General features: G+C 43.1%; 1 long non-coding RNA gene across 1 annotated transcript; it reads left to right on the top strand.

Annotated features, from left to right (window-relative positions):
- The first annotated feature begins 6681 nt into the window (after positions 1–6681).
- Positions 6682–8400, top strand: LOC109706420. Its single transcript, XR_002215192.1, has 2 exons — positions 6682–7099; positions 8152–8400. It is a non-coding gene; the product is annotated as an uncharacterized LOC109706420 (long non-coding RNA).
- Positions 8401–10129: the final 1729 nt, after the last annotated feature.

The following is a 10129-nucleotide window of genomic DNA, read 5'->3' as shown; positions in this document are numbered from 1 at the left end:
TAAAACACAATGTAAAGAACACAATGTATCAACGTGTAAATAAATTTGTGATAACTTAGATTGCATTTGGATGAAAAAGAATGTAGAAAGAACTGTGATGTAAAAAGTATGAATGTAAATGTTTGTAATAATATAGGATGTGTTTATATTGTTTGATACCTTCCATTATGCAATCTTGATTGATATCAGTTCCTGGTTGGAACCTTCGTATTGTATGGATTGCGTTGCCTTGAATGTACAGGGGAGACTCTGTCCGCAGTACAGGGGAAACCCTGTCCGTTCGGCGGTCTGTCGGCGTGCCCGAAACCGACCAAATAGGCGGGCTCGGGGCGTGACAGTTCATAACCAACCCTATATTGTCGACCTATCTCATCCTAGTGGCTATACCACTATACTCATCAACCTAGGTTCCAACACTCTAGGTTCTATGTCCATGTCATTTAACCTAGGTGCACTTGCTAGGTTCTTGTCATCTTGGCCTAGATGTCCACTTCTAGGTTTACTAGGTCGACCTAGGTTCACTAACACTAGGTTCGATGCCACACACCTAGATTGTTTGACTCTAGGTTCACTATGCAATCTATGTTCTTTGACACTAGGTTAGATGCCACTCGATCTACCTGACAACCTAGTTGTCCAACCATCTCTACTCATCCTAGAGTTATCATCTAGTTTATATACATATCCCATGCATCATGCTTTCCATTTAGCAATTACCCTTTGCATCATTACTAACATGCATCCCTTACTTAGCATCCTCATCATGCATTATTGTTAATATGCGTTTACTTCATATCATGCATCACTAGCATTATGTAACTTGCTCACTATGCATTTCTACTTAGCATTTACTTTATGCATCTTTATTAACATGCATCCTTGTTCTTGTCTACATGCACATGCATCAACATGAGATTACATTGCTAAGACATAAAGGGCGACCAAGTCGCTTCGGTAAGCACAACCCACCTCAGATAGCTTTTCCGATTGCTCGTCGACACTTGCAATCGGCCTCCCGCGGCACTCGGCACCCGCTTGGGCCCGATCTCACAGTTGCTCCCCAAGAGCGCACCGCTTCGCCGTTTCAAATGTCAGCGACTTTCGCCTTGCCGCTACGGTGCTCGGGACCCGATTTCACGATTTATGGACGTCGCCTCGGCCTCCCAGGCGGAAATGAAGCTCCGAGCGCCCGTTTCTTCAATATCTTCGCGACGTCTTATCGGATCGCCGAACCGACTTCGCTAACGTGCTTCGTTACCTACCAATTAGGTTTACGAAGGGTCAAATGAGATTAAACTCATCTATTTACAAAAACCCCACTTTGATGCCCTAGATGCCATTATTGCCAAGTCCACCAAATCGATCTATGATTTGGGGTGAAATCATCTAAATAGCATGCTAGGGTACCACTAAATCCATTTCTAGGGTTATAAACCCATCTACAAGGAACTATTACAAGAAGCCATGAAACTAACCTCTTGAGAGAGCTCCAAATGAGAAGAAGATGAAGATGAGGAAGAGGATCTCCTCCTTGGTCCTCTCCTTCCTTCTCTTTCCTTTCTCTTTTTCTTCTTCTCTTCTCCTTTCTCTTTTCTTTCCTTTCTTCCTTTCCTCCTTCGCACGATCAGAGAGAGGGAGAGAGAAAAAGGCTGAGGGAGAGAAAGAGAGAGAAATATCCCTCTCTAATACCCTCTCACATATTGTAACAATATCCCCAAAGGCCCCAAAACTTTTCGTCTCTTACACAGCCCTCTCTGGGCATCCTGCGCGCGGAGGGACCGGTCTCCCCGACCTGGGACCGGTCCCCGGAGCCTCCCCCCGCGGACACGCGTTCGGGAACCGTTCCCTCCCCTGCCAGGGACCGGTTGCATCAGCAACCCCACAGCCTTCGGCTGATGGGACCGATCTCTCACCTCCAGAGACCGGTCCCCGAGAGCAACTTCAGTCCAAAAATGCTATCTGCATTATTTGCTCTCGCGGACTCCATTCTAATGCACTTCTCAATTCCCGTGCATCCTAAGCTTTTCCAAAGCTTATCAACTCGACCAATAGTCGATCTTGGACGAAGTGCAACCCTCGGACTTCGAGGATTCACACTGTTACAGAGGCACTCCCTTCCATGGCTTCAGGATCAAGCCCCATCACTAGACGGGGCTTGGCAAGCTAACACCAACCTCGTCTCCCCAACTTGCATTGCTCAAGCTTCTCCAATCCCTAAAGTATTAAAACTGGCTAAAACACCAACATAGGGTTGAGAATCGTGGGCTTCAGTATATAGTAGCTGGGAGGATAGCAAGCAAAGTGAGAAGTGGGATAATCTCTGATAAGATACCAGGCAAACTAGTTAAAAAGGAGATCATCGATGACCTCGAACAGATTGATGAAACAAATACAATTTTTTGTAAGTTTATTCTCAAGCGTATTAATTTCGCTAATATCCCTACGCATTATTCTTACTATGGCTCACGAGAGGACCTTTTCATGTGGCTTGTACATTCTGAGGGTTCTTTGTCTTTCTTTCACTTTAATAATGTTGCTCCAACATGGATCCAACTTGACAGCCTCCCTTCAAATTTTGTGAAATGGAAACAGCTCTTTTAATTGTTACTATGCCCATGTCTATGCGAACCGGATAAAAAAAAAAAAAAAAAAAAAAAAAAAAAAAAAAAAAAAAACAAAGAGGAGTTTGGGTAAGTTCTTTCAATAGTACAAAGTTTGTCTCTGTGCTCTATGAAAACCTCCTAACTTTTTGTTACTTATGGAGCTAATGGTTGTCCTTCTCTGAAAATACTCCTATATTTTAAAAAAAAAAGAAAAAAAAAAAAGAACCGCTGCAATTGAAACAGTGCACCCAAAGTGGACCGTCGATTTATGGCAGTGAGGAAGGATTTAGTGCAAGAGAATCGTTTTAGGGGCTAAATCTTAATAATTTGGAGAATTCTTTCAGTCCACGACTGATAGTTAAGCCTTAAAATCAGAATGGACAAAGGAGAATGATGGGGGATCTATTCATTAGAGAGGAAAAATTTTAAAATTTTGAGCACAATCCTATCAGATTCTCTTTATAGAATTGCCGTGGGAGATATTTGTTCGTTAAAAATATATGTATTTGTTCAAATATATCAAATATAATATAATTTAAATTTTTTAAACATCAATTGTTTGATTAAGGCTTAGTTTGGCATTGAGGTTTATCTAACGCTATTAGATAAAATGGAGTTGAGGAAAAAGTATATAGGGATATGATTCTACGTTCTCCTGTGGGATCACAAAAATATATCGTAACTGACTCATCGCGATATGCGGAACGCAATATTACGTACGGAAACAAACAGGGTATTTTTCCTACGTACTTTCTTACCGCATGTAACGCAATCTCTCCGCAATCCCAAATGAACCCTAAGATAAACCTCAATACCAAATTAAGCCTAATACTACTTATACAAATTTTGTGGTTCATGATAAAATACATGATCACTTTTGAGCCCTTAACATCATATCAAAATATCGTCTACACCTTCCTTACAACCTAATATCTTCTTCTTCTTCTTCTTTTTAGAAAAGGTAGCACGCTACCCGCTCTATTCATTAAGAAAGTTGAATTAAGCATACAAGGTGGAAGCATCCGAGGCCTCCAGAAAAAGCGAGATAAAATAGAGCAGCAGGGGAAAAGAGAGAAAAGGAAAGAAAAGAAGAAGTCACAGCGCCAAAAGTCGAGTGCGGGCAACCGAAGTTCAGCTATCTAGTGCTGGCCAAGATCGATCCAATCCCGCCTTAGTGATTTGATCCGTTCAAGCATCTAGTAAGGTGTGGTGTATATCGCTCTAAAAATGATGTTGTTTCTCTCGGTCCAGACTACCCACCAGATAGATGCAAGAAGGGTTAGTCCCTTAATTATCTTCTTGGCGTTTTCGAAGCGAAGACACCTTTCCCACAGTCCCCGGGCCGCCTCCAAAGGCTCAATTAAAATGTCGAGTTCATCCAAGACTAGTAGTAAATATCTGAATAACACACAGGTACTGAAGAGGTGATCGCAAGTTTCCATGGCATTGGCGCAGAAAACGCAAAGCTGCTCACCGAGCAACCCCCGTTTGACGAGCCTATCCGCAGTGAGAATTCTTTTCCGAAGTAGAAGCCAGATGAAAACTTTGATTTTAATCGAAATTTTCATTCTCCAGATAGATATGCTCGTCGAATCTCTCATTCCTGTGTCTATGATAAATAGGTAGAGGGATTTGACGGAGAATTGCATATTTGCCGTCCAGCGGCAGTGGATGCAATCATGCCTGCTAAGAGGTTGGACGTCCTGTAACGCGTTCTTCAGCTCCAACAGACTTCAGCGCCTATCTGCAGTATGGTTCGCAGCAAATCCGTGACAGATGAAACGCCATCTCTACCCATTAGTATTCCAGCAATGAGACACTCTAACATCCTTGTTTCTAACATAGTCGTAGATTTCTGGAAATTGAGTGCGTAAGGAGGTTTCTTCTAACCATATGTCGGACCAGAGCCTAATATCTCTACCGTCTCCTATCTTGTAGATTGTACCATATTTGAAGATGTCCCAGTAGAACAATACACTCCTCCACCATTGCGAGTGAGGGAGGAAAGATCTTCCTTCGTGAAGAGGTGTTCGTTTAGTGTAGTATAGAGATCTAATCAGCTTGTTCCAAGGCGTTGATGGTTCGTTGAAGAAGTGCCACCACCATTTGGTTAAAATCGCCAGATTCATAGCTTCCAGATCCTTGATCCCTAGACCTCCGTCCCGTTTACTTTTACAGACTGTTTTCCAGCTCACTAGGCAGGCCCCTCCATTGACTTTAGAGTTGCCTTTCCAGAAGAAGGCTCTTCGTAAGGCTTCAATCCGTTGGAGGACCCATTTTAGCACTCTTAAGATAGATAAGAAGTGTAGCGGCAGACTGGAGAGAACAGAGTTAACTAGTGTAAGTCTTCCCCCTTGGGAGAGAAGTTTTGCTTTCCATCCTTCAATTTTTTTCTCAATACGGTTTATGACAATGGACCAGTCCTCTTTCCTTAGATGTTTAAAGGAAAGGGGTAAACCCAAGTAGCGAATTGGCAGGGTTCCGACTCTGCACCTCAGAGTGTGTAAGATATCGAAATTCGACAATATTGGCTAACTTTGGCCAAATGGACCAAAGTGAGCGATTAAACGAATTGGACGAGTCCCATTTGGTATTTCAACATGTTTGGAAGAGTAAAACTGAGTTCCAAAAGTGTTGGAATAGTTTTAGCGTTATTGGACGCGAAAAGAATTCGAAACAGATTGAAAAACAGCAATCTGGAGCTGTTGTACCGGTACAAGGGTGATGGCTGTACCGGTACAACCATCGCAGCCAGGCTGCGTAATCTCGGGTTCGAAGGCTTCAGGCGCTGTACCGGTACAAGGCTGGCTTGTACCGGTACAAGCTCTGCGAAACAGATTGACCCGAGGCTCGGTTTNNNGAGAGAGAGAGGGAAAAGAGTGTAAGAGTGGGAGAGGATGAGAGAACACATGAGGGAGAAGGTATGTGCATGTGTGTGTATACGTATGCAACCAGCCCACTTGTGGTGTTGTAACAATTGCACAAAACCCCCTCTCACACCTATTACAACTCGCAGTTTCGCAGTTCGGAACAGTCGGAGCCCTTCTGAATGCCCGTTTTCGCTCAAATTCGACAGGCAGGCTCGGTTTAACGTACTGAGTAAGAATATATCTTAAGTTTTCAGTTTCGACCCCGTTTGGTCACCGAAAGCCGTGCCGAACTGTAATCTTTAGCAGATAGCAGTTTGATTTTATTCTCCACCTTCCGGATGTCAGAATGGGCTGAAACTTTAATTCCAGCCTCATAAAAATAATTCTGATCCATCCTCCAGTTTTCATAATTTTCTGACACTGTGCATTTTCTGCTAATTTATCTGCCCCGTTTCTCACAGAAAATTCTAAATCTTCTGTTTTCGCTCCGATTTCAGCACAGGTCACTTCCAACTTTTACTTTACTTCTATAAGGCCAATAAAAATAGTTTTCCACACTATTTTTATTTATATTTACTTTTATAATAAATTCCGACATACATCCTACCGTAACTTCTTATTTTCAGAAATTCGGTATACTACACCGGTACAACCATCGCAGCCAGGCTGCGTAATCTCGGGTTCGAAGGCTTTAGGCGCTGTACCGGTATAAGGCTGGCTTGTACCGGTACAAGCTCTGCGAAACAGATTGACCCGAGGCTCGGTTTGCGCTCGGTTTAAGGGCCTGTACCGGTACAAGATCCCGTGTACCGGTACAAGGGCGCGCAGGCTGCGGGGTAAGTTGCAAAATTTGATAAATGGAGGGCTTATTAGCATCTTGTTACAATAGAGGACTTAACCCCCTCTCTCACAGCAATCTCCTCTCACTCTCTCCTCAGCTCACTCTCTCTCTAGCTCCCTCTCTCTCTCTCTAACCGGTTGAAGGAGAAGGAGAAAAGGAAAAAGAAGGAGAGAAAGAAGAAAAAGAGAGGAAGAAAAGGAAGGAGAAGATCAAGGGGAAGGAGAAGAAGCTCTCCTCCTCCACGTTTTCAAGCTAGGGCTTGCTTTGGAGCAAACCCTAGAGGTAAGCCTAAACCCTAAACATGAGATTTCTAGGGTTTGTAGGTTTTGTTGCTTTTAATGGTTCAAATGGAACCTAATGAGTTTAGAGGTGATGGATTTAGTTCACATTGAAGCTAGCATCCATGGTTTTCCTCATAGATGCTAAACCTAGGTTTTAGAAAGGGTTATGTTGCTTAAGAATGGTTTAAATGGAAACCATTGAAGCTTAAGAGAAGGTTCAATCCCAAATTTGGAGCTCGAAACCATGATTTCTCTATTGTTGCTAAACCTAGGGTTAGATTTGGGGTTTTTGGAAATATAAGGGTTTGATCTCTTTTGAAGGGTTAGAAACCTAATTGCTATGCTTATAAACGCGTAGGCGAAGACGGTTCGTCGATCCGACAAGTGGGTGCGAAGATATCGCCATTTGTTGTGCTAAGGGGTTAGAGCTAACCCAACGAAAATTTAAGCGGCGACAAGACTAGCGCAAGAGTGCGTCTCGGAGTGTTTTCGGCATCACCCAAGGTGAGGGAGTGCCATACCGAAGTCATCGGGCAACCTTCTATGTCCAAGTTTAATGTTGATCTAATTGCATCTTGTTATATTCATATAGGGTTAGAAAATGATTATTGTTGCTTACACTTGCATGCTAGTAGTTAAATAAATATATTTTGCTTGGTTGGTTATGATCTAGTATGCATGATGATTGTTGATGAAAACTACATGTTGAGAATCTAGACCCTATATGAGATGATTAAAGCTTGAGTATTCTATAGTGTCACCTAAATAGCTTGGTGTTAATAATGAGTCAAAATTGATGAGTGGCATCTAGTTTAGAAAACTATGACAAGTGGCATCTAGTTAGAAAAACTATGATGATTGACATTGATGATGTTTCCTTGAGATGATCACATTAGTGTAGTTGAGACACTATGAGATTGGGTACAAGTATACCTTGATTCCATGATGATATTACCCTCAAAAGGGTTGTTGCTGTTGCTCGTGAGATGATCTTGCTCACATTGCCTGTCTGCGCTTGGTGGGGTCGCTCCCCTCAAGTTGTGCGCTCCGGAGTTTGGTCACTAGAGAGGCAGCCCTGCTCGCTGCTCGGATAGCCGCTTGTTATCCGCAGGCGTACTCGGGGATAGTCCAGCTCGACATCCCTAGGAGATTGATATGTGAGCCTTGCTTGTGGACCTTGTGTTCACTTGGAGATTGGGTTACCTATTGAGTCTTACCCATGATTGATGTTCATAGTAGCTATTCATTGTTCATATCAGCTTACTTGCTTACCTAGTAGCATGTTTTATAGTTACTATGATAGCTGTTGTAGATGTTGATAGTTGCTTACTTACCCAGCTTTGTTTATTGTTCATGCATTCATGATTCCAGATTGAGGCATAGCTTGATATAGTTGTTTACATACCCGCTTTCCGTTCAGCTTAGTTTTATATATATATTGCATATATATCTCTCTATGCCTACTTGAGACCTAGTGGGTAGATCGGCGGAGTCGGCGGCCGAACCCACTGGGAACTATTCGTAGTTCTCACCCCCGTGTGGCTTTGGGGGTACAGGTACACTGGACAGCGGGCCTTCGGCGATGGATCGTGGTAAGGGCATAGCGCCCTAGCTTTTGGTAGATAGCCTACCTTACCTACTTGCATTAGCTCTATACCCTGTACTTTTGGTTATGTTTTGAGAGTAGATGTTGTATAGGGTGAGGTTTTGGAGAGTTCATGATGTATATTCATTTGAGAAAAGAATGCAAGTTGTATTAAATGATTAAAGTTTAAAATGTTATCGAAAGAGGTTAAATGTTTCAATGAGGTCTCAATTAGCTAAGTTTCTCTCTTTTATATACTTGTATGGTTTTACTTGTATCGCTTGCTCTAGTTGGTTGTAGCACTGTTTGTGCTCTCGTTCATCGTTGTTTGATTGTGTATGTACTCAAGTTGTATTCCTGGGGACTTGTTGTACACAGTCTGTTGCTTAGCCTTGGGCGGACAGGGGAAACTCCGTCCGTTCGGCGGTCGCGCTGCCGCGCCCGAACCGTGCCAAATTGGTAGCGGTTTCGGGGTGGGGCGTGACAGAGTGTTTGCTAGACTGGCCGCCTTCTGTGGTTTATGTCCCAAATAAAAAAGTTCGGACTTATCTGCCCAGAGGCCCACTCGAAAATATTCCACATGAACCGGATGCTTCTAATAACATTTTTCTGGGCTTACAGAAGACGATTGTGTCGTCGGCGTATTGTAGGAGGACTGTCTAGCAATCATCAGACAGGCCGACTCCGCATAGGAGGTTGTTTCTCTTAGCGGATTCGGTTAGCCTTGAGAGGCAGTCTGCCACCAATAAGAAGAGGAAGGGAGAGAGAGGGTCTCCTTGTCTAAGGCCTTTTTTTTTATTTCAACCACTTGGTTTGTGTCCCGTTTACCAAGATAGCGATTTTGGCGTTCCAAACACACTGCTCAATCCAAGTCCACCATTTGTCGTTGAATCCTAGCCACGTTATGATGTTTTTGAAGAAAGGCCAACTAACATTGTCAAAGGCTTTTTCAAAATCTACCTTGATACATGCGCACTCTTGTCCCATTTTAGTACACCAGGCAAAAAGTTCACATGCAGTGACGAAAGAGTCAGACATAAGATGATTCTTAAGGAAGGCCGATTGTGTTGGGGCGATAATGGAGGGCATAACCAATGCCAATCTGTTGGAGAGGACCTTGGAGATAATTTTTTGTGTTCCATTTAAGAGGTTGATCGGTCGAAAGTCGTTGACCCGACAGGCCCCTTCTTTTTTAGGGATAAGGGACACCAAAGAGTAGTCGCTCGGTCCTGTGAAGAGGTGATTCTCCTGAAGGTCTATGAACAGATTAAATATATCATCCTTGACGATTTCCCAGAAGGTTTAGAAAAAGATGAGCGGGAATCCATCGGGACCCGGAGCTTTGTCGCCAACTAGTAGGTTGCGGTCTTGACTTCCTCCATAGAAAAGGGAGCAGTGAGGAGCTCAGGGTTGGAAACTTTGCTCGTCTTGTAGAGTTCGCTCCAATCCCCATGGTACCAAGATCTCATATCTTGCCTACAAAACAGCTGTTTGAATTTGTTCAAGAAGTAGGATCTCTTTTGCTCTTCACGGGAGATATACCGTCCGTCATCTTCTATTACCTCTATCGAGTTGGCACGTTTTCGACCGTTAGCCACCGCGTGAAAGAATTTGGTGTTTCCGTCACCTTCCTTAAGCCATCGCTGTTTGGCTCTGGTTTTCCACATAATCTCTTCCTCCTCTATAATTTTTTGTAATTTTCTTTTGATTTGACCCATACATCAGCATAGTGTATTTAATTCATGTCTATATAAATATAATATTATATATTACGATTCGCTCTTATATCCTATACAGTTTTAAAATAAATTTAACTTGGGCTAAAAGACCTGGGAGGTCGGGGGTTCGACTCGTAGGTTGGCATGCTTTCATGTAGCGTGTGGTTCGGGAACAAGAAGGGGAATAAGCCCTTATTCCCCCCTTTTGCTCCCAAACGTCGTGCTTGGTTG

This window comes from Ananas comosus, unplaced genomic scaffold (genome assembly GCF_001540865.1).
Source record: "Ananas comosus cultivar F153 unplaced genomic scaffold, ASM154086v1, whole genome shotgun sequence".
Taxonomy (NCBI): domain Eukaryota; kingdom Viridiplantae; phylum Streptophyta; class Magnoliopsida; order Poales; family Bromeliaceae; genus Ananas; species Ananas comosus.
Note: the sequence above shows the minus strand (reverse complement) of the source record. Positions and strands in the feature narration are given on the sequence as shown.